The sequence below is a fragment of the Pinus tabuliformis genome, chromosome J (assembly GCF_031772625.1).
Source record: "Pinus tabuliformis cultivar Carrire ecotype Pingquan chromosome J, CPIR1, whole genome shotgun sequence".
In the NCBI taxonomy this organism is placed as follows: Eukaryota; Viridiplantae; Streptophyta; class Pinopsida; order Pinales; family Pinaceae; genus Pinus; species Pinus tabuliformis.
Window position 1 is genome coordinate 1,532,513,679 of NC_142295.1, and position 25,024 is coordinate 1,532,538,702.

The window sequence follows — 25,024 nt, forward strand, 5'->3', positions numbered from 1 at the left end:
TCCGTCTGTCCATCAGTCTGGGGATGGTAAGCTATACTAAAATTCAACTGTGTACCCAATTCTGCAAATAGCGCTCTCCAAAAGGCGGATGTAAACTTTACATCCCGATCTGATATTATAGTATTTGGGAGTCCATGAAGTCTGAACACATTTTGCATGAAAATGTGTGCAATTTGCACTGCCCTGTAGGTGGATTGCACTGGTATAAAGTGTGCTGCCTTACTTAACTTATCTACCACTACCATAATAGAGTCATTGTGCCTCTTTGTTTTAGGCAGCCTAGTTATAAAGTCCATTGATATAATTTCCCATTTCCATTCTTGGATGGGCAGGGGTTGCAATAATCCAGCCGGATGCTGGTGCTCCGTCTTGATCTGCTGACACTCCAAACATCGCGCTAAATATTCAACCACATGCTTTTTCATTCCCGGCCAGTAATATTCCTTCCGAAGTGCAGTCAGCATTTTCTGGTACCCGGGATGACCAGCGTAGTGACTGGTATGAAACTCATTCAAGATTAAATTTTTGAGGTTGTTGTCATTTGGTACAAACAATCGTTTTTTGTAAAGCAGCATTCCATCCCTGCTAACTTCATATTCTTGCTGACTTCCCTCGCTGGAAAGTGGCATTTGCCGCTTCATTTGTTGGTATTCAGCATCTTGGCTTGCTATTGTTTTCATCGTTTCCCGCAAGGAATTTTCCCATCTACTGAATGTAACTTCATACAAACATTGTACCTTTCGACTCAGTGCGTCTGCTACACAATTTTCCTTTCCCGTTAGATGTTTAATGTCAAAGTCGAACCCGCTTAAGAAATCTGCCCAACGAGCTTGTCTTGCATTCAGTGTGGGCTGACTAAAATAATTTGTTAAGCTGTGATGATCTGTTAATAGCAGAAATTTCCTTCCTAGAAGGTAGTGCCGCCACATCTTAAGCGCATGTATGACAGCTGCCAACTCCAAGTCACAGGCAGAATACTTCTGCTCATGTTCCTTCAATTTTCTCGATTCATAGGCTATCACTTTTCCTTCTTGCATTAACACACCTCCGACGCCTTCTCGGCTGGCATCGGTACATACCACGTAATCTTTATCCGGGTCAGCTATACTTAAAACGGGAGCAGACGTGAGTAATTGCTTAAGTCTTTCAAAACTTTGTTGACATTCAGAACTCCATTTGAATGTCCTCCCTTTCTTTTGCAAGGACGTGATAGGATATGCCACCCTCGAAAAGCCTTCCACAAATCTTCTGTAATATCCCGCCAATCCCATGAAGGATCTGATATCCGCCACATCTTTTGGCACAGGCCAATCCAGTATGGTTTTTATTTTCTCAGGATCCACGACAATCCCTTCCTTTGTTATCACATGACCCAAGTACTGAATTTCCTCTTTATAGAAATCACATTTGCTGAGCTTAGCATACAACTGATGTTCTCGCAAAGTTTGCAGTACCATCCGGAGATGTTCCTCATGCTCCTCCTTAGAGCGAGAATAAATCAAAATATCATCAATGAATATTAGTACAAATTTGTCTAAAAATTGATGGAACACGCTGTTCATTAAACACATGAACGTGGCGGGTGCATTAGTCAATCCAAAAGGCAGCACTACAAACTCGTAGTGTCCATACCGGGTCCTGAAGGCTGTTTTAGCAATATCCTCTTCTTTAATTCTGATTTGATGGTAACCAGATCGCAAATCAATTTTAGAAAATATTGTCGCCCCCTTGACTTGATCAAAAAGCTCATCGATCCGAGGTAAGGGGTATTTATTTTTAATTGTGAGCTTGTTCAGCTGCCGGTAATCAATACACATTCGCAGAGTTCCGTCTTTCTTCCTGACGAATAATACCGGAGCTCCCCATGGAGATACACTGGGGCGGATATAATTTTTATCCAGCAATTCTTGTAGTTGCATTTTCAACTCAGTCAACTCAGGTACACTCATTCTATAAGGTGTCCGCGAAACTGGAGCAGCTCCTGGTATTAACTCAATGGTGAAATCTATATCCCTCTTTGGAGGTAGTCCAGGAATTTCCTCCGAAAATACATCTGTGAACTCTTTTATTATCGGGAGGTGGTCTAACGGGTTTACCTTATTCTTAGTTTCTGCATAGCCCACCTGAATAGCATACACTTGGCATCTATTCCAGATGCATTTTGCCAGCTGAGATGCAGTGATTGGCCGGACCTGCACTGGTCGTTTAATTCCCTGCATTTCTTGTTCTATTCCAGCATCATCCTTGTACCGTATGACCTTCGTTTTGCAGTTCACTAAAGCCCAATGCTTTTCTAGCCAGTCCATCCCAATTAGGACATCATAGGACCCGAGTGGAAGCATGTTCAGATCTGCCACTACTGGTTGTCCTGCTATCACTATAGGACAACTTTTGATTTTTTCCATTACTCGTCTTTTAGTCCCTGTAGCTAGCTGTACCAGCCAAGGGTTCCTGAATTTTTCAGGCTGCAATTTACACTGTTCAACTATTTTTGGACTAATATAACTTAAAGTAGCTCCAGGATCAATTAGAACAGTGATGGAAAGGTCTAAAATTTTACCTTCAAACTCTACCATGGTGGGCTGGTATTCTGCCTGGCGGTCGTCCAAGGCTGCGTTAATTCTTGGCATACTTCGTCCTACGTCACCCACGGTTGATGCCTCATGAATCTGGGATATCTGGTCAGTTCCCTTCCTTTGCGGACAATTCTTGACGTAGTGCGGTCCGCCACAACCCCAGCACTGCACTGGGGGTCTGGTTATTCCTTCAGTATCCATCTTGGCGGGTTGTTCACCCATTCTGGTTTCACTGATGGGCTTGGACCTGAATGAACCTCTCGGTGCTGCTCTACTGTTCTGGCCCTTGCTGCTTCCTTTGACTCCACCGCTTCGACTTCCCCTACTATTTCCAACAATTTTACTATTCTTTTTCTCATTCCATTTTCTGTTGGAACTGTCCCCTTTCTGTTTGCTCTGCTGGTAGCAGATTCTAGCCTTGCGAATAGCTTCATCCATGGTTCTAGGATTGTCAAATTCAATCCTTTCCCTAATATACATGGGTAGACTGCTAACAAACCGCTGCACCTTGGCTTTTTCTTCTTTAAGGTAGGGTACATAGCGGAGCAAAGATGTGAAACAATTGATGAACTCATCCATAGTCTGCTGTCCCAATCGCAGATCATGGAATTCCTTTGCCTTTTCATCATAAAAGCGTTCTGTCAAGTATCTCTCCTTAAAATATTTCTGGAATTTTTCCCACGTTATGGTTCGTTCAGTTACCCCTTTAACGATTTTAACTTCCTCCCACCACAGTGTCGCCTTCCCTTGTAACTGGAAGATAGCCAATCGTGCCTTCAAGTTATGATCATATTCATATAACTGAAAATATTTATTCATATTGATTAGCCATGCCTCAGCTGCTTCCTCTTGTTCCCCATCGTAGTGTGGGGGTTTAATCTTCTGAAATTCTCCTTGTAATTCCACCTTTTGACGCTTTGAGGTCTGCTGTTCTGATGCATTATCAGATTGGTCCTCTCCTTCTTCAGGGATTTCAGATTCTGCTTGATAACGTTGCTCCTCCGTCATTCTCTGTTGTTCTGCGCTGGGGTTAGCTAATGGCGGGTTCTGTTTGTCAGACAAACTTTTTAAAATCCTTTCCTGCTCCATTGTCAATCGTGCATTATCCTCCCGTAGCCGAGCCATTTCATTTTTCAGCTCTTGAACTGTTTCTAGTATGGCCAGATTCGTGCTGCGGGTCTCTTCACCCAGCTGCACCCACAACTATGGGTTGTCTCCAAGATTTGTTGCAGGCCCCCGATTGGCTGCGGACCTGTGCGGTGCGCTGCCAGCTCCCTGCATACTAACTATTACTTTGTGATACTGTTGTGCTCTACAACAACCCCCCATTTCATATCATTTTTACTTATAAACATTAACGTATGAAATGGGTCCCTTTAAAATTTGATTTGGTATCAATGCTATTATAATCCAAAAAAGTCCAAAAAATTGAATAAATGCACTTTATAAAACTTTCTGGGCAAACCCTTAGAAGAAATCATGTAATTGCGATAAAGCGATCGCAAGATCGCATATCGCAATGACACATGAATTATAATTAAGTACCCCAAATTTTTCCGCCGATGCGCATTCGGCGCATTCGGCGATCGGCGATATTCCATGTACATGTTATAATGCCCCATGCCAATAGTCCCGACGCGATACACATTCGGCGAATTCGGCGATCGGCGACACGCTACAACAGTTGTGATGTTCCCAAAGACTTGTCCCGATGCGATGCGCAATCGGGAATCGGGTATCGCGGCAATCTCACCCAAGTCTTATTACGCTCAAAGATTTTCGCCGATGCGATATCGCATTCGGCGATCGGTGATATCCAATACACACCATTAAAGCGCACTAATTATATCCCCGATTGCGATCCGATAAAGCGCGGTTTTCAACGAAGAGCCGTTAAGTGATGGGATGGCACAATTCAATTGTAATAAAAGCTTGATCTCTCACGCAATCCTTCATCTATGCTCAACCGCCAAAACGTCCATTGCATGCTTAAGTGAATCGTTCACCCAAATAAAGATATAATGGGCATTTAAGAAATGACGGATTGAAAACGGCTAATTAATAAGATCATGTCCTAAAATCTTTTCACGGATTGTATACGCGCCCATTTCAAAAGCTAAATCCTTCAGTTACGCATCTATTCATATATGTTGTATCACTTAAGAGTTTTTTCATCGCTATCTCTGTGTATTACGCCCAATTGCCTCCTTGTGCAGAATTCAGTCATAGAAGCTAGACCTGAGAAGATGGGAAAGAAGTCCAAGAAGACTGCAGGTGCTTCCGCAACACCAACTGCCGGACAAGCGGCCGCAAATAAGAAGAAGGGACTAATATCCGATACCACATGCACGGGGCTCACCAGAGTGACTTGGCAGGGCACTTATAACCTAATTGAAGCTGAGCAACCAGAAAGGATAGTGACAGAAGCTAGTGTGGACTTACTCAAGAAGTCTGATGCAACTCTCAAAGATTTGGCCGACTCTTTCCTTCACAGGATAGCGGCCAGAGATCAAATTCTTCCTTATACAGACGTTGTGCGATGGGCGATTGAAGAAATCCCCATTTTGGACAGAACTTTTAATGCAAGAGATGGGAGGATTTTCAGATCATTCAAGCCAGATGACCTAAGGCAAATGTATCATTTGCCTGAACCAGAGAAAATATATAACAAAGACTTCTTGGAGAAGTTCGCAAGCGAGAATGAGATCGAATCTGAACCTATCAAGGATTGGAGGCAAAACCCCAACAAGCACAAGCATGAATCCTCCGGTAAGTACTCGGTCGATTCTTTGGCTTCTCCTTATTGTTATGTGGGGATTATGATGTGTAGGCTGTGGAGATTGCATGATTCTGCCAATTTTACCATTGAAATGGTTCCTTTAATGGAGGCAGCAGTAAACAGTTGGATTATGGATTGGGCTACTATTCTTTCGGATAAATTAGCAGTAGCTGTTCGTGATTTTAGGTCTCAGTCTGTTGTTTCAGAAAGGAAAATGCCCCCGTTCTACTATAGTGCATATATCCTAGACACTCTTTGTTTCAATTCCGAATTTCTTGTTCTCGGGTGGAGGTGGACCGCACAGGACCCTTCACCCATTCATATATATCATCAAAAATTGTGGAAGTATTCTTATAAAGACCACCTGTATCAAATCTGTAATGGTTTCATGGTCCCCATTTACTATTCCATTTTTGATAAACCCATTTCAAAAATTTCCTATCAAGCTTCCTTTGATTTACCAGCAGTAGCAAGTTGGTTTGGAGAAGAAAATTTCACCTATATCAGAGTTTTCGGCAGCAAAGCCGACCCACATGTTCTTCCTCTTTATGTTCCAGATAAGCTGCTAGCAAGGGAGATTGCATATCAGATCATGGCTGAGAGTACTGCACAGACTCTCAAAATAGAAAAGAAGAAAGGATGGCCATATTTTCCCTTCAGATGTGGCGTTTATACTCTGCATGATCTTAAACATGCAGAAAAGGAAGCCACGAAGCTTCAGTCTTTAACGCTGGCCACGATCCCAAACAGACCATACGACCCAAAAAAGACTGCTTACAATGCATTAGAACAGGCCAAATTAACGAGGTTTGAGCATCAGAAGGATATGTTTGATGACCTGTTCGTTGCCTCCGAAACAATAGGTCATGTTAAAGAACTCGCTAGGATGCGATATAATGATGAGGGATTAACTGAGTTCAATAAACTCAGAGAACAGAGGTTGCAAACTCTGCCTCTGCATTTACTGGCAACATCCCCAGCAACATCAAGCCGACCTGTTCAAGAACATGAGGAGCAGCAGAAGAAGCAACAGGAGGAGCAGCAGAAGAAGCAACAGGAGGAGCAGTAGAGAAAAGAACAGGCGGAAAGGCTAAAGAAAGAACAAGCCGAGAAACAGCATAAAACGCAAATGGAACAAGAAGAAAGAAGGAAGAAAGAACTGGTAGATAGGCAGAAAAGGGAGCAAGAAGAACAGCAAAAGAAGGAACAGGAAGAAAAACAGAGGAGAGAAAAAGAGGAGCAGCAGAGGAAAGAGCAGGAGAAAGAGCAGCAGAAGCAAACCACCAATGTAGACACTACTATAGACCCCAATTTGTTACAAGAATGGCAGAAATTTCACTCCATCATCAGTGGATTGGAATGTTCAAAAGATGGGGATAATTCCAAGACAAACGATACGCAGGATGTTACCTCTCCTCAGGTTCTAAGTGGAACCAGCGGCCCACCAAGTTCTAAAGAAGTTGAAGTTATTCCAAAAGACCCCTCTGACCAAATTATTCTACAGATAGAAGATATTCCGGCATTGGATGTTTTCTACAGCTCAAGACACAGGGCAGTTGTAAAGCGGTCAAGGAAGAGACGAAGGATTGATCAACCTTCTATCTTCCCCGAACAAACGGTCACGGGTAATGTAGTATGGAAGGAGGAATTGGATCCCTCCGATGACTTAACAAAGCTATCACAGTATGCAGGTGCTTATTCGGCGGCAACCATTGACAAAGCATCGGAGGTGAGCCTTCTATTGAAGAATAAGGACCAAGAAATCTTTGCGTTACAGGCAGAATTGGTTGAAACAAGGCAAAAGGCAGCACAAGCCGAAGAACAATTGTTGGCGCAACAGCAAGAGAACAATCAGTTGACTCAGCAATTGCAAGCAGAAAGGCAAAGGATCGATCAGGGTGCGATCCAGAAACAAAAAGAATTGTCGGAGGCGTTGGAAAATTTAAGAGTGGCGAATGAGCAAATGATAAAGACCAAAGATGAGCAGATTGCTCAAATGTCATCGCAGCTGGAAAAGATGAAGGGTGCATCGCAGGTAAAGGAGTTTAAATCAGAGGCATTATTGATAAACAGTGCATTGATATCTCAGGTCAGACTCTTATGTCAACAGATCACTCAAGCTGAGTCCCTATGTGAGCTAACTACAGCAGTAAATCAACAGGTAGAAAAGGCCAGAACTGAACTAGATCAAGCGGACGAAGCCATTACTTCATATCTTGACTAGCAAGATACTGATTTGGGAAAAGCAGCGAAATTGCCCAGGATTAATGAAACACAGAAAGATATTCTTTTCACAGAATGGCACACTCAAGTGATGAAAGCAAAAAGGGCGGCTTCAAGATGTAAAACAACCGCCAGCAATCTAGTGGATCTAGTCAATAACACTCTTTACCTAGCCAATATGATTTCTCAATGTACACCGGGAAAGATAACAACTCCAAATGCATTAGAGCAAACATGCTACCCTGAATTAGAAGAAAAAGGAAGATTAATCGCTGAAGTTAAAAGCTTATCCTTAGATGCATATTGGCTCTTTTTAATCAAGCCACATACACAGAGATCTTCCCTAAAGTGCCTTACAGACGCAATCGGGTGTATAATTCCCGATATCCAAGATGCCACCTACGCTGCACAGCTCAGTTCGCGCCTCAACAAACCTCCGGAAGTTGAGCCAATGCTTGCAATTAATCAACTCAGATTCAAAGGAAAGCAGCCGACTTAATGAGTCACCCTCCCGCTTGCCAGATCGCCAGCCAAAACAGGATCAAGAGTTATTGATACCAGCTTAGTAGGATTTCTGTTTAGTAGATATTTAAAATTAGATTAGTATTTATAGACCCTTTCATTGTTTTGGAAAGGGTCGTAAAATTTTGTAACAGACTTAATAGGCTGAAGTTTGCACTATTGTGCTTCAGTCGCTATTCTTTTATGAAATTGGACCAGTTGTTCTGAATTCAACATTAATTTTTTTTATGCAATTGCGCACTATTGCCTTTGTTGAGGACGATTTCTGTGTTGAAGGAAGAACTGCTAATAGCGATTGATATTTGGGAATGTACTACAGCTCATATGGTACTTTTATCTACGTCTGAAGTCATTCTTTTTATATTAATTGTTATGCTATATATTCTTGCTATTATTGAATACATGCATGCGCTATAACAACAAATCTCTATCTCAGCCCACTATTGGATGTTTTGTGATTTGCATTTCTTTTAATTATGTATGTAACAATGATATAAATGATAGTGTAGTAATTTCGCTGTTATCGCTTTGTGTAACTATTTATGCACAGCAATCTTGAACAATTTAATATCTATGTTTGAAGACAGAGTCATCTATATGCCTGTCTAAAAGCTCAGATCATCAAACGCTACACTTTAGAGATCGATAAAACCCCGGGGTAGATTATAGTTATTATATTCCTGCCGATAGTTGTAGTTATTCGCTTATCACTAGCATAATCTATAAGTCGCGCATCCATCCCATTTTATCCATTTTTGGGAAACTGGTCCCATTATCCCCAGTCGGAGCCACTATTCCAAACGGAAAAGGAGTTGTACTAAGGTCCGGACCGGGTGGTTTCCCCTATGTTGTTGCAGCGATTTTCGAGGCATCAACATAATTGGCGCTAGAAGGAGGGCCTCAACTGTGAATGGCACATAAGTCCAAACCTATAAGCCATTCCAAGAGTAATTCTCCCTCCGAATCCCCTCGACCTTCTCATTTGCACACTGGTTCGCCGATATCCAAACAAGGAGAAGGGGAATCAACTACCACTGCTCAAACCCATCATACCACAGAACAATTAAGTCTTGAATCACCTGAAGTCCAGTCTCTAATCCATAAACTTCAGAGCTTCTCGATTTCACCACAAAAATCTGAGGTATCAGAAAGCAGTGCGACTTCGCAGTTCAAACTCACTCACCCTCTCACTAGACTTCAGAGCGAAAAACTCGGTATTGAACCCACTGAGTTCCCTTTACCCAAAAGGAAAAAGGCGAAGAAAATTACTGAAGGATCTGATAGTGAAGAGCTCTCATCCACGTCCTCCATTGCATTTTCCCCTCTGCGAGGTCAACCATCCACTCCCCCATTGCAAATTGTTGTTCATCAGGGATTAGAATCCTCAATATCCCAGCCTGTTCACTCCTCATCTTTGATCCCTTTCCATACATCTGGAATCCCAACAGTAGTGTCAACCACTGTCGCTATCACAATGGCAGACCCATGGACTAGGCCAGGTGCAGTCAACATGCCTGCACCATTGCATGATCTACCAGATGCTCCCGAAAAATGGCTGCCTAAATTTAATCCAGATGACGGGACCCAGGCTGAAGAACATATCAACAATTTTATGTTAGCAGTTAACTTAAAAGGAGTGACAGAACAAGATGTCGTTGTAAGACTCTTCCCCTACACCTTACAAGGATCAGCAGGATCCTGGTATTTTTCCTTACCCTCTGGTTCAATTACCAGTTGGAACACATGCCAAGAGCAGTTTCTTACCAAATATGGAGATGATAGGTCCTTAGCTACTTTAATAAACGACCTCTCCAATCTGAGAATAGAGCATAGGGAACCAATAAAGGAGTTTAATGCCAGATTTAATAAACTCCTGAATAAAATCCCTACCGCTTCTAAACCAAGTGAACAAATTCGAAGCGAATGGTATATTACTGCCCTACCTGCCAACATAGCTATTTTTGTAGACAGGGCTGGGAAACCTACCTTAGCTGAAAACATGAGAGAAGCACTTGCTGTTGAAAAGCGCATCAATGCTCTAGAAAAGAAAGCTGCTTTGGAAGATAGAAAAGCTAAAAAAGTCTCATTTAAAGAGGATTCTAAGAAGAAAACCCCAAAGGACCCGTACGACATGGAAGGTTTACAAAAGGTCCTTAAAACGTTGTCTAACGAAATGGTCGAAATAAAGAAGCAGGTGGCCGAAACCTCAAACAAAAGACCATTTAGGACTTTTAAGAAAACTGAAACAAAGCCGCCCAATGTTATATCTAACGCAGATTCAGAGCAAGAAGAAGAGGAAGAGGAAACAACCTCACAAACCGATGATGAAGAAGAAGTAGCTGAATGCCACGGAATGTGGGATTTTATACTCCCAAACTCTGATACCGAGAATGAAGAAGAAGCCTTTCCAGTTACTACAAGAAGTAAAAGTACTTCTGAACCTGCTCAGGCAACTTCAAAGAAGAGGAGCGCAGGTGCTGCCACAACAAAGGAAAAAATTCCCCCAAAGAAGTCGCCTGTAGTAGTTCCCCAAAACCAGCCTTCAACTTCTAATTCTCCTTCAACATCTAAGACATTAGTGGTATCTGATTCAATGGAATACAACATTGTTGATGACATGAAGAAAACTAAGGCAAATATAACTATGTTTGAGCTTAGTAAATTAAAACATCAACAAAAATTACTTCTTAAAGAATTGAATGATGTTCCATCTACTCCCCTTCCCAGTGCAAGAGCTGCCAACGATTCAGGCCAGCCTCCTGCAGGTATGGTTGAAGCTACCGATTCAGTTCTAATTGGAGATAAATCGAATTCTCACACTCCACCCTTCCTGCTGACCTATGAGATTTATAACAGAAACCTGCACAACTGTTTAATTGATTCAGGGGCATCATCTAATATAATGCCAGCTTCAGTTTGCTCTAAACTGAACATTGAACCCCAGAAGTCTGCCATTCATATTGTACAGTTGGACAGGACCAAAGTGCAGGTTGTGGGAGAAATTAATTCCGTAACCATCAGGTTGTCTGCCGATCCAAGGATTGTACAACGGATTGATATCTTAATTGCTGACATACCTGAATTATACGGTTTAATTTTGAGCAGAGATTGGTCCGAAAAACTGCATGGGTACATTTCCACAGATTGGTCACATATGTGGCTTCCCTACAAAGGAAAGCCGAATCAAATAAGGATTGATCAAGAGAAGCATATGACCCACACAGTTACTGAATTTGAGCAAGAAAACCAACCTGTGGCGTTCAACAACAACATTTTGGGGAACTATTCGTCAGAATCATTCTTTGGCAACTTTGTTGCCCAACCATCTCCTTTTTCAGTCAATCATTTTACATCTCAGATTGAAAATTTTTCACAAACTGATAAGCCCAGATGTTTTAATGATCCTGAGGAAAATGTAAATATTTTTGTTAATACTCCTTTATTTTGGTCTTTATATTTTGATGGCTCTAAGTCCAGCGAGGGCTCAGGAGCAGGTTGCATTTTGGTTAGTCCGCAAGGAGAAAAGACAATGCTGTCTTGTAGGTTAGAATTTGAATGCACTAACAACACGGCCGAATATGAAGCTTTAGTCCAGGGATTATATAAAGCAATCGGCCTTGAAGTGCATTATCTAAAAGTATTCGGCGATTCGGAAATCATTGTCAAACAGGTGAGGAATGCAATTCATTGTCTTTCAAGTCACCTTTATCAATCGCTAGTACAGGATCTTACCTCACACTTTTCGGCATTTAACATTTCTTCCATTCCTAGATCACAAAACTCGGCAGCCGACCTACTAGCCAATGTAGCTTCTAAGCTTCTACCTTCTAAAGACTACAGCCTTGATAGATTTTCTGTAGAATTACTTTTTAGGCCTTCAATTCCCGACAATGTCACTAATTGGAGAGTATTTAACCATGACCAAGATATCTTGCAGTTTCTAACTTCCGAAAAGACCTATGACAATCAAGTTATTGAGGAAAATGACCATGATCTACAGATGAAAGAAACACCTCAAGAAAATTCAATTCCCAAACCAGTGGTAAAGCTCGAAGATCTTTATGATATAAAAGACAGGTTTAAACCTGTAATTAATGCAAAGCTTCAAAGTTCTACCCTTAGGTTTGAATTGATAAATCTAGGCACTGACAATGCTCCTCAAAACATCAACTTAGGATTAGGACTTTCCCAGGAAGAAAAGGAAGCATTTATTAAACTGTTAAGAAAAAACAAACAGGTCTTTGCTTGGAAGTATGATGACTTGAAGACATATGATACATCTATTATCCAGCATACCATTCCCATGCTTCCTGATCAGAAACCGATTCAGCAAAAGTTAAGAAAAATACATCCAAATTTGGAGAGCCAGATAAAGTCAGAGCTTAACAAGCTCTTGAAAGCCAAGATTATTTTTCCGGTCCGACATTCAAATTGGGTCTCTAATATGGTGCCAGTCAGAAAGAAAAATGGCGACATTCGAATCTGTATTGATTTCAGGAACCTGAATAAAGCAAGCTTGAAAGATAATTTCCCATTACCTACTATGGAGCAAATCCTCCAATCAGTAGCAGGCTCTGAATTGATGTCCTTTCTTGATGGATTCTCGGGATATAACCAAGTTCTGGTTCATCCTGATGACCAACTTAAAACCACATTCAGAACAAAATGGGGAACATATGCATATCAGAAAATGCCTTTTGGACTCATAAATGCAGGAGCGACATTCCAGAGAGCCATGGATATAGCCTTTAAAGGATTGATTAATCGATCAGTAGTCGTCTATCTAGACGATATTACTGTATATTCTAAGAAGAGATATAATCATTTGCATGACTTAAATCAAATCTTTCAGCGATGCAAAAGATATGGTATTTCTCTGAACCCAAAAAAGTCTTTCTTTGCTCTTGATCAAGGAAAACTCTTAGGCTTTATAGTATCCAAAGATGGCATTTATATTGATCCTGACCGGATCAAGGAGATTTCTGAAATCCCTTTCCCACACAATAAAAAGTCGATGCAGTCATTTTTGGGCCAGATTAATTTTGTTAAACGATTTGTTCCAGATTTTTCTCAAATTGTATTACCACTTCAAACAATGATCAAGAAGAATTCAGTCTTCAAGTGGGGATCAGAAGAAAAGCAAGCTTTTGATGTTATCAAGCAATCAATAATAAATGCCCCAGCCTTGAATACTCCAAATTTTTCTAATCATTTTACATTGTATACCATTGCGTCCGATGTATCTTACGCTGCAGTTCTCATGCAGCTAAATGCTCACAATTTAGAGGCACCAATATCATTCTTCAGTTCAAATCTTCAGGGTGCCGAATTAAATTATTCCGATGTAGAAAAACAAGCCTTTGCTGTATTTAAAGCGGTCAAACATTATAGACCCTTTCTTTTAAAAACCCATACAAAAATAATAGTTCCTTTCCCGACAGTTAGGCAACTACTAATCCAAAAGGAGCTGGGTGAAAAAAGGGCAAATTGAGTCACAGCGCTTCAAGAGTATGACCTAGAAATTAAGCCAGCAAAGATTGTTAGGGGCCAAGGTTTTTGCAGGATATTGGCAGGAGCATCCAACATTCCAGAATCAAGCGATGCAGATCAAACTCAAGAAATTAATTAGATAAGTGTTACTGATTCTGGATCTCAATATGCAGATTTAATCTTTTATCTAAAGAATGGTTATGCACCTCCGAATTTGTCTTACAAAAACAAAAGGGCCATTAGATTAAAAGCGAAGAATTTTACAATCATTGATGACGTGCTTTTTAGACAGAATTACGATTCTATCTTGTTAAGATGCCTTGAAAAACCTGAAGCCCAAAAGGTTTTGCAGGAGCTACATGACGGACCAGCAGGAGGACATTTCGGAGCTGACACAACAGCTCACAAAATTATTCGTGCTGGTTACTATTGGCCTACTTTGTTTAAAGATGCTCACGAGTACGTAAGGAAATGTCTAAATTGTCAAACTGCTAGCGGAAGACAACGTAAATCAGCTTTCCCCCTGCAACCAATCAACATTGAACAACCATTTGAGCAATGGGGATTGGATATCATTGGGGAGATTACTCCAACATCTTCCAAACAGCATAAGTATATCCTTACTGCCACCGATTACTTCACAAAGTGGGTTGAGGCAATCCCTTTAAAGACAGCAAATTCTGAAGCAATCATTGAATTCATAGACCAATTCATCATTACCAGGTTTGGTGTCCCAAATGCTCTTGTTTTTGATAATGCATCTTACTTTTCAGGCAATGCTATGTTTGATTTCGCTATTAAAAGAGGATTTAAGTTAAAATATTCTGCTAATTATTATCCCCAAGGAAATGGTTTAGCAGAATCTACTAATAAGAATCTGATTAAAATTATTAAGCAAACTATCGAACAAAATCAGAGGAATTGGCACAAATCCTTAGTGTTCGCATTATGGGCTGATAGGATAACACATAAAGCTTCTATTGGAACTTCTCCATTTAATCTTGTCTATGGAAAAGAAGCAATCCTACCCACAAATCTTATTCTTCCTTCTTTAGCCCTAGTGCAGTTCATTGAGGAAACTCCTTCCTCTTCTATTCAGTTCAGACATGACCAGATCCTAAAATTAGAAGAGGAAAGAGAAAAAGCCAAGGTTATCCATGCCAAACACCAGCAAGTCATCAAAGCAGCTTTTGATTCAGCCTCATCAGGTTCAAAACAGTTCCAAGTCGGTGATTTAGTTCTGAAATGGGACAAAGCCCATGAGGACAAGGGTAAACACTCTAAGTTCCAGAAGTTGTGGCTTGGACCATTTCAGATCTGTGAGAAGATAGGCCATTCAACCTTTATATTGCAAGATTTAGCAGGTTTGAGAGATTCTCTCCCTGTTAATGGCCTTGTCTTGAAGAAATTCTTTCACTGAGGAGGTAACCCCTTCTCCTTTAATTTCAGTAGGATTTTAATAGTCTGTAGGATTTTAGGAAATAAGGTTGTGAGATGTCTCCCATTGACCTTTTGTTGTATTTAAAAAGTTGTCCCATAGAATGAATATGAACATTTGCTTTTAAAATGATAGAATTTTTTAACCAAAAAGGATAATTTCTAGGAGATTAGATGTCTTTGTATTCTGAAATCACAATTCAAATTTTTGTCAACTCCTCTCAAATCATAGAAATATTGTAAACCATTTTCAGTTTTCAAATTGGTCTCTAAAGGTTATCCATACTAAGATAGGAATCACTCCAATCTCAGCATCTTCAACTCTTACTCTGTCATCCATTTCTCTTAAGAAGAAGATTGTTCACCCCATTCACTAAAGTTTGTGATTTTTCAGAGTGTAATTCTAAAATATAAGATATTTAAGATAAGAGGTCTTATTACAAGCCTGCTTACCACGTTCATAGAGAAACAGTTTATCTGACATTACCAATACTGCAAACCAAAACAGGGTAATGGCTTGAAATTTCAAGACAAGGGGTCTCATCACGAGCCAGCTTGTTCAGTTAAACTACTATCAGTGAGTGGCATTGTCAAACAGCTGGCCACCAAACCAGGACAATGGCTTTTTATCTTATCAATGACAAAGAAGAAAAAGAAATGAAATACAAAATATGTAAAAAATATTTTGAATTCATTCTGTTAATCACACTCTTAATTGGATGGGACAATGGACAATCATATGGTTAAAAGGTATCCCTGTCGAAACTATAGATGTTTGCTGGCAGCAGAGGCTCTACCTATGACAGATGAGTTTACTATAAAAGGCTGATTTGGAAAGATATTCTATTTTATCATTACAAACCAATAAAGACCTATTTCAAAGCTTAGAATGTTTTTTCTTAAACAAGAGGAAGCCAACAAAATAGTTTCATTTTTCTCAGAATATATTGGAATCTAGTTATATTAGAAATTTCCTCATTGATTGAAATTCTATTTTCTAAAAAAAGCTTAAATGTTTCTATTTTTTGAAAAAGATAACTGGTTCTTCCAGCGAATCGCCAATTGTTGTGCTCTACAACAACCCCCCATTTCATATCATTTTTACTTATAAACATTAACGTATGAAATGGGTCCCTTTAAAATTTGATTTGGTATCAATGCTATTATAATCCGAAAAAGTCCAAAAAATTGAATAAATGCACTTTATAAAACTTTATGGGCAAATCCTTAAAAGAAATCATGTAATTGCGATAAAGCGATCGCAAGATCGCATATCGCAATGACACATGAATTATAATTAAGTACCCCAAAGTTTTCCGCCGATGCGCATTCGGCACATTCGGCGATCGGCGATATTCCATGTACATGTTATAATGCCCCATGCCAATAGTCCCGACGCGATACACATTCGGCGAATTCGGCGATCGGCGACATGCTACAACAGTTGTGATGTTCCCAAAGACTTGTCCCGATGCGATGCGCAATTGGGAATCGGGTATCGCAGCAATCTCACCCAAGTCTTATTACGCTCAAAGCTTTTCGCCGATGCGATATCGCATTCGGCGATCGGTGATATCCAATACACACCATTAAAGCGCACTAATTATATCCTCGATTGCGATCCGATAAAGCGCGGTTTTCAACGAAAAGCCGTTAAGTGATGGGATGGCACAATTCAATTGTAATAAAAGCTTGATCTCTCACGCAATCCTTCATCTATGCTCAACCGCCAAAACGTCCATTGCATGCTTAAGTGAATCGTTCACCCAAGTAACGATATAATGGGCATTTAAGAAATGACGGATTGAAAACGGCTAATTAATAAGATCATGTCCTAAAATCTTTTCACGGATTGTATACGCGCCCATTTCAAAAGCTAAATCCTTCAGTTACGCATCTATTCATATATGCTGTATCACTTAAGAGTTTTTTCATCGCTATCTCTGTGTATTACGCCCAATTGCCTCCTTGTGCAGAATTCAGTCACAGAAGCTAGACCTGAGAAGATGGGAAAGAAGTCCAAGAAGACTGCAGGTGCTTCCGCAACACCAACTGCCGGACAAGCGGCCGCAAATAAGAAGAAGGGACTAATATCCGATACCACATGCACGGGGCTCACCAGAGTGACTTGGCAGGGCACTTATAACCTAATTGAAGCTGAGCAACCAGAAAGGATAGTGACAGAAGCTAGTGTGGACTTACTCAAGAAGTCTGATGCAACTCTCAAAGATTTGGCCGACTCTTTCCTTCACAGGATAGCGGCCAGAGATCAAATTCTTCCTTATACAGACGTTGTGCGATGGGCGATTGAAGAAATCCCCATTTTGGACAGAACTTTTAATACAAGAGATGGGAGGATTTTCGGATCATTCAAGCCAGATGACCTAAGGCAAATGTATCATTTGCCTGAACCAGAGAAAATATATAACAAAGACTTCTTGGAGAAGTTCGCAAGCGAGAATGAGATCGAATCTGAACCTATCAAGGATTGGAGGCAAAACCCCAACAAGCACAAGCATGAATCCTCCGGTAAGTACTCGGTCGATTCTTTGGCTTCTCCTTATTGTTATGCGGGGATTATGATGTGTAGGCTGTGGGGATTGCATGATTCTGCCAATTTTACCATTGAAATGGTTCCTTTAATGGAGGCAGCAGTAAACAGTTGGATTATGGATTGGGCTACTATTCTTTCGGATAAATTAGCAGTAGCTGTTCGTGATTTTAGGTCTCAGTCTGTTGTTTCAGAAAGGAAAATGCCCCCGTTCTACTATAGTGCATATATCCTAGACACTCTTTGTTTCAATTCCGAATTTCCTGTTCTCGGGTGGAGGTGGACTGCACAGGTACCTTCACCCATTCATATATATCATCAAAAATTGTGGAAGTCTTCTTATAAAGACCACCTGTATCAAATCTGTAATGGTTTCATGGTCCCCATTTACTATTCCATTTTTGATAAACCCATTTCAAAAATTTCCTATCAAGCTTCCTTTGATTTACCAGCAGTAGCAAGTTGGTTTGGAGAAGAAAATTTCACCTATATCAGAGTTTTCGGCAGCAAAGCCGAACCACATGTTCTTCCTCTTTATGTTCCAGATAAGCTGCTAGCAAGGGAGATTGCATATTAGATCATGGCTGAGAGTACTACACAGACTCTCAAAATAGAAAAGAAGAAAGGATGGCCATCTTTTCCCTTCAGATGTGGCGTTTATACTCTGCATGATCTTAAACATGCAGAAAAGGAAGCCACGAAGCTTCAGTCTTTAACGCTGGCCACGATCCCAAACAGACCATACGACCCAAAAAAGACTGCTTACAATGCATTAGAACAGGCCAAATTAATGAGGTTTGAGCATCAGAAGGATATGTTTGATGACCTGTTCGTTGCCTCCGAAACAATAGGTCATGTTAAAGAACTCGCTAGGATGCGATATAATGATGAGGGATTAACTGAGTTCAATAAACTCAGAGAACAGAGGTTGCAAACTCTGCCTCTGCATTTACTGGCAACATCCCCAGCAACATCATCAAGCCGACCTGTTCAAGAACAGGAGGAGCAACAGAAGAAGCAACAGGAGGAGCAGCAGAAGAAGCAACAGGAGGAGCAGCAGAGAAAAGAACAGGCAGAAAGGCTAAAGAAAGAACAAGCCGAGAAACAGCATAAAACGCAAATGGAACAAGAAGAAAGAAGGAAGAAAGAACTGGCAGATAGGCAGAAAAGGGAGCAAGAAGAACAGCAAAAGAAGGAACAGGAAGAAAAACAGAGGAGAGAAAAAGAGGAGCAGCAGAGGAAAGAACAGGAGAAAGAGCAGCAGAAGCAAACCACCAATGTAGACACTACTATAGACCCCAATTTGTTACAAGAATGGCAGCAATTTCACTCCATCATCAGTGGATTGGAATGTTCAAAAGATGGGAATAATTCTAAGACAAACGATACGCAGGATGTTACCTCTCCTCAGGTTCTAAGTGGAACCAGCGGCCCACCAAGTTCTAAAGAAGTTGAAGTTATTCCAAAAGAACCCTCTGACCAAATTATTCTACAGATAGAAGATATTCCGCCATTGGATGTTTTCTACAGCCCAAGACACAGGGCAGTTGTAAAGCGGTCAAGGAAGAGACGAAGGATTGATCAACCTTCTATCTTCCCCGAACAAACGGTCACGGGTAATGTAGTATGGAAGGAGGAATTGGATCCCTCCGATGACTTAACACAGCTATCACAGTATGCAGGCGCTTATTCGACGGCAACCATTGACAAAGCATCGGAGGTGAGCCTTCTATTGAAGAATAAGGACCAAGAAATCTTTGCGTTACAGGCAGAATTGGATGAAACAAGGCAAAAGGCAGCACAAGCCGAAGAAAAATTGCTGGCGCAATAGCAAGAGAACAATCAGTTGACTCAGCAATTGCAAGCAGAAAGGCAAAGGATCGATCAGGGTGCGATCCAGAAACAAAAAGAATTGTCGGAGGCGTTGGAAAATTTAAGAGTGGCGAATGAGCAAATGATAAAGACCAAAGATGAGCAGATTTCTCAAATGTCATCGCAGCTGGAAAAGATGAAGGGTGCATCGCAGGTAAAGGAGTTTAAATCAGAGGCATTATTGATAAACAGTGCATTGATATCTCAGGTCAGACTCTTATGTCAACAGATCACTCAAGCTGAGTCCCTATGTGAGCTAACTACAGCAGTAAATCAACAGGTAGAAAAGGCCAGAACTGAACTAGATCAAGCGGACGAAGCCATTACTTCATATCTTGACTGGCAAGATACTGATTTGGGAAAAGCAGCGAAATTGCCCAGGATTAATGAAACACAGAAAGATATTCTTTTCACAGAATGGCACACTCAAGTGATGAAAGTAGAAAGGGCGGCTTCAAGATGTAAAACAACCGCCAGCAATCTAGTGGATCTAGTCAATAACACTCTTTACCTGGCTAATATGATTTCTCAATGTACACCGGGAAAGATAACAACTCCAAATGCATTAGAGCAAACATGCTACCCTGAATTAGAAGAAAAAGGAAGATTAATCGCTGAAGTTAAAAGCTTATCCTTAGATGCATATTGGCTCTTTTTAATCAAGCCACATACACAGAGATTTGCCCTAAAGTGCCTTACAGACGCAATCGGGTGTATAATCCAACATGCCACCTACGCTGCACAGCTCAGTTCGCGCCTCAACAAACCTCCGGAAGTTGAGCCAATGCTTGCAATTAATCAACTCAGATTCAAAGGAAAGAAGCCGACTTAATGAGTCACCCTCCCGCTTGCCAGATCGCCAGCCAAAACAGGATCAAGAGTTATTGATACCAGCTTAGTAGGATTTCTGTTTAGTAGATATTTAAAATTAGATTAGTATTTATAGACCCTTTCATTGTTTTGGAAAGGGTCGTAAAATTTTGTAACAGACTTAATAGGCTGAAGTTTGCACTATTGTGCTTCAGTCGCTATTCTTTTATGAAATTGGACCAGTTGACATGGATAATTTTAGGGGCTAATGTTTGCCCAATGGGCTAATTTTCCATGATTTTTCCACAAAAAATATTCGCCAATTTCCAATTTTACAAAAGACGATTCGCCCAAATATTAGAATATAAAATTATTTTACCTTAAAAATCACCAACATTATATAGAGACTACGTATAAAATCATTATAAATTTGGATAATTTTACAAATATATCAATAAAATTTTTATAGTTTTCATATTAGGGATTAGTGAGATTCGCCAATGTTTTTAAACTTCAAGAAAATTTTCCATCCTTAAAATTTTCCTTGCCAGTTGTTCTGAATTCGACATTAATCTTTTTTGTGCAATTGCGCACTATTGCCTTTGTTGAGGACGATTTCTGTGTTGAAGGAAGAACTGCTAATAGCGATTGATATTTGGGAATGTACTACAACTCATATGGTACTTTTATCTACGTCTGAAGTCATTCTTTTTATATGAATTGTTATGCTATATATTCTTGCTATTATTGAATACATGCATGCGCTATAACAGCGAATCTCTATCTCAGCCCACTATTGGATGTTTTGTGATTTGCATTTCTTTTAATTATGTATGTAACAATGATATAAATGATAGTGTAGTAATTTCGCTGTTATCGCTTTGTGTAACTATTTATGCACAGCAATCTTGAACAATTTAATATCTATGTTTGAAGACAGAGTCATCTATATGCCTGTCTAAAAGCTCAGATCATCAAACGCTACACTTTAGAGATCGATAAAACCCCGGGGTAGATTATAGTTATTATATTCCTGCCGATAGTTGTAGTTATTCGCTTATCACTAGCATAATCTATAAGTCGCGCATCCATCCCATTTTATCCATTTTTGGGAAACTGGTCCCATTATCCCCAGTCGGAGCCACTATTCCAAACGGAAAAGGAGTTGTACTAAGGTCCGGACCGGGTGGTTTCCCCTATGTTGTTGCAGCGATTTTCGAGGCATCAACAGATACCTTGGTTGCTCTTTTCTTTCCTCTGACTAGCCTGTCCCTGGCCTGGTCTGATCATGAAACAGTTAACATTGTGAGCTACCTGCACAATTTTGTTATCCCAAAAAGAATATCAATGTCATAATGACCTTCTCATCTTTAATACTTCATTCACATCCCAGAGGCCACAATATGGGTAATCTGGGCTATGATACCAATTGTCACATATCTACATGCTAATACATATATACAAAAAAAAAAATTTCTTTTATATAGTGTCCACACTATGGTTATGCGCCTGCACTTTATTTAAATATATAACTTTGCATGTATAGCCACCACCTCGTATACATGCCTAACCGGAGGCGGTATATGGTGTGGCAGGTAACGTTTGTCATACCAATGTTTAATCAATGTTTAATACTTGTCTATAGTCTATTGTCGATACGATGGTATAGGATCTCCCCTCGAGCGTATCAAGACTGTCCTGCCCACATTGGTTGGCGCCTCCTGCGCTGGACATCTGGCAACAGCGTTGAATTCCGCCGGCCTGATCACGTGACAGGGGTATGGTTAATGAGCTTGGGACTTTCCCGTGCCCTGCTTTTGGGTAATGTCGCCTCCATCAACGGTGTGCGTTTTTTGCATGAGATCAAGGGTCAAAATTGCTCCACGCTTCCACCGCTGGCAAGTAGAGTATATACGTGGTTTCCTCCGGATTATTCGAAGGTTTCCTCACTCTGCTCAGCGATTCCCAGCTCTCTGTTCACCACTGCAAGGGTTTTACTCCATAGCTCCGCGCCGAGACCACCGCTATTCCAGGCACATGCGCCACTCCAGAGGGGCTTCCGCGCCATGGTTTTTCATTCTCAAATCGGCCAGGTAATTACACAATCAGTTAGAAGATCTGATGCGATTTTGAGTTTAATTGTTATGCAAAAGTCTAATATTTTATCCATTGCTTGACAGATTGTGAACGGGCATCTCCCAGCTTCTACGGCTTTGGAAAAATCCCTCCAGATGAGGCCCGCCGAGTTTACAAAGGTATTAATCTGGTTTCCAGGGTTTAGTTTCGGTTGGTTCACCTCTGTCTCACTTCGGGTTGCCAGGGGTTTTCCTCTGTGCTTAGAATGAGACCCCGACCTTATTATTGCACGGTTGGCCGCAGGTCATGATGGACCGATGCTCTTGTTCCGGTTCTAAATGTTCTGGGACTGATTACGGAATTTGGGCACCTCTTCGTTTGCGGTGATTTGGGTTTTTACCCTTGGTCCCGAAGCTGAAGTTTTCACTTGGTTCTATTAGACAGCTGTTTAATATTTTTTTGTTTTGCTGAATGTACTGTAGCTATAGCCATGTATTATGATTATCATGAAGCCCTGGTTGGAAGCCAGCTCGCTTGTTTAACTTTGGACTCATATGGCTTGCGGCCTATAATTTTAATATAACTCACTGTTGTGTTACGCTTATGTTTATTTCTCATGCTGATAAGAATGGTTTTCTTTAATGAACTATAGGGTTTGATTATTACCTGGATGCGTAATGCGTTTCTCATTTTGGAATCTTGCTTGTTTGATTACGGCATACAAGCATTTTGTTTACAGTATGATTTAAGGGTCTATTCCATATCGTTGATGTATTTACAGATCTGTGTATAGTTAAAGAACTGTCGCGCCTGCATCTGATTTCTATAGATGTATGGTCGACTAGTTATGGGTAATCTGTGACAGGAAACCCTGAGGATCTGGAAGTTGCATAACGGTTATACCGTATGGTTATAGACTTCTGGTTCGTTATTAGCAGACATTACTTCTGCGGCCTTAGTGCTATTGTATATCTTGATACTTCCTTGACACGATTTAATTATTTCCGCTGTATATTACCGGAATGTCAATATGGTATTACTGCATGGCTCTTGGCTTATCTTTGTAATGATTCGCACATTTGACCATTGTAATATTCAGCTATCAACTGTTCAGGTCTTTAAATTCGGATATTATCTAGGTTTTCTCCGTTGTTATGGAATCGCCAGAACCCCCCCCTGCTACGGTTGGACCGGGTTCGGGGTTCAGAGTTTATTCATGCCTTCTCATTATCTTATTAAAATCTCTATTTGACACCGTCCAGCTGGTTGAGGTTATAGGAAAAGGCATTTTGTTTAAGATTATAACGAGAACTATACGGCTGACTGTGATCATTAGGGTCAAGATATGATATCGACCCAGAGTTTATTATCTGCATGAATAGCCAGTTTTCTTGGTTCGGATACTCCTAGACTGTGAACCCATTTATCTTGTAGAGATAAGGTTTGTTTTACAAATATACTGCCTTCTTTGTTCAGATGATCTCAGTTCTCTGTCCTTCGAATTTTACCGACACACTGTCTATAGTTTTCTTTTGCACAGAAAGTCATAGCTACACCATCTTTCTATTTTTACAGATATATTGTCGATAACCTTGTACAGATAACCATAGTTACACTGTCTTTTGATTTTTACAGCTATACTGTCTATAATTTGTACAGATAATCATAGTTACACTATCTTTCGATTTTTACAGCTAGGCTGTCTATAATCACAGTTACACTATATACTGTTTACAATTATTGCACAGACAATCACAGTTACACTATAAGTTACACAGATAACTATGGGGACATGAGGGTTCCGTTACTTACCTGATCTCCACTGGTAAGGTGAGTCTGGAACAAGTCTCCTGCCAAATCTCTGTGTAAAGCTTGTTATCCACCCAACCGTGAGACCAGTCCTTCGAGACCCGAGTCTCCCCCCAAGCTTACGCTTACCGGATCACTATCCTCAGTAAGCCAGCACTGTGTGCTTGACTATCTGGTCCTTACCAGACTTAGTCCATACAGGGTTTTTCCTTCCCTTTCTCCTTCTCTGCCTGTCTCTACAGCCCAAAGTTTCTCAACCAACCTCCCCTTTTCCCTGGAAACCCTTCCAGTTAGGGAAGGTGGTTTTTTCTAGTTTATTAACTAACTTTTCTTTTCCAGTTCCCTTTTGGGAATTCAGATATCTTCATGATTAATTCTTTTAATCATTATTTTAGTGCACATGTAAAATCAACAGAATATCCTCAACAGAAAATAAATCCTTCAATATCATTCTAATTCAATTTTTGCTGTAGTAACTTTTAAATAATTACATTTTTACGGGGTCATCACCTCATCTCATCCATTAGGCCCTCTTCCCCTAATTTCTCTGCCATCACCGGCAGGTAGTCCTCGAACACCACACTGCTTTTTTCTTCTTCTCTTTTTCTTGCCATCATTGGTTCAGGAAAAGAATCAACTGCAATTACAAGTAACAATGTACCTTCCCCGGAAGAGAGAGGCAGAGCATAGCATAGAATGGAAGTCAAATATGGAAGGGCTATTTATAATACCCCAAGAGTATCCAATGACACAAAACAAACAACCATAGAAGCGTACGTGTCACTGCCAACGCCAGCCAACAACGCCATTGAAGTTTCCCGAAGTCGAGAAATGACATTCATCCTTAGGACCGAAGAAATGTGGTAGGCCCCGCGCCCT

General features: G+C 40.6%; 1 pseudogene; it reads right to left on the bottom strand.

Moving 5' to 3' along the window:
* Positions 1 to 24,807, bottom strand: part of LOC149233356 (calcium-binding protein KIC-like) — a 29,193-nt pseudogene extending 4,386 nt beyond the window's left edge.
* Between the last annotated feature and the right edge of the window lie 217 nt (positions 24,808 to 25,024).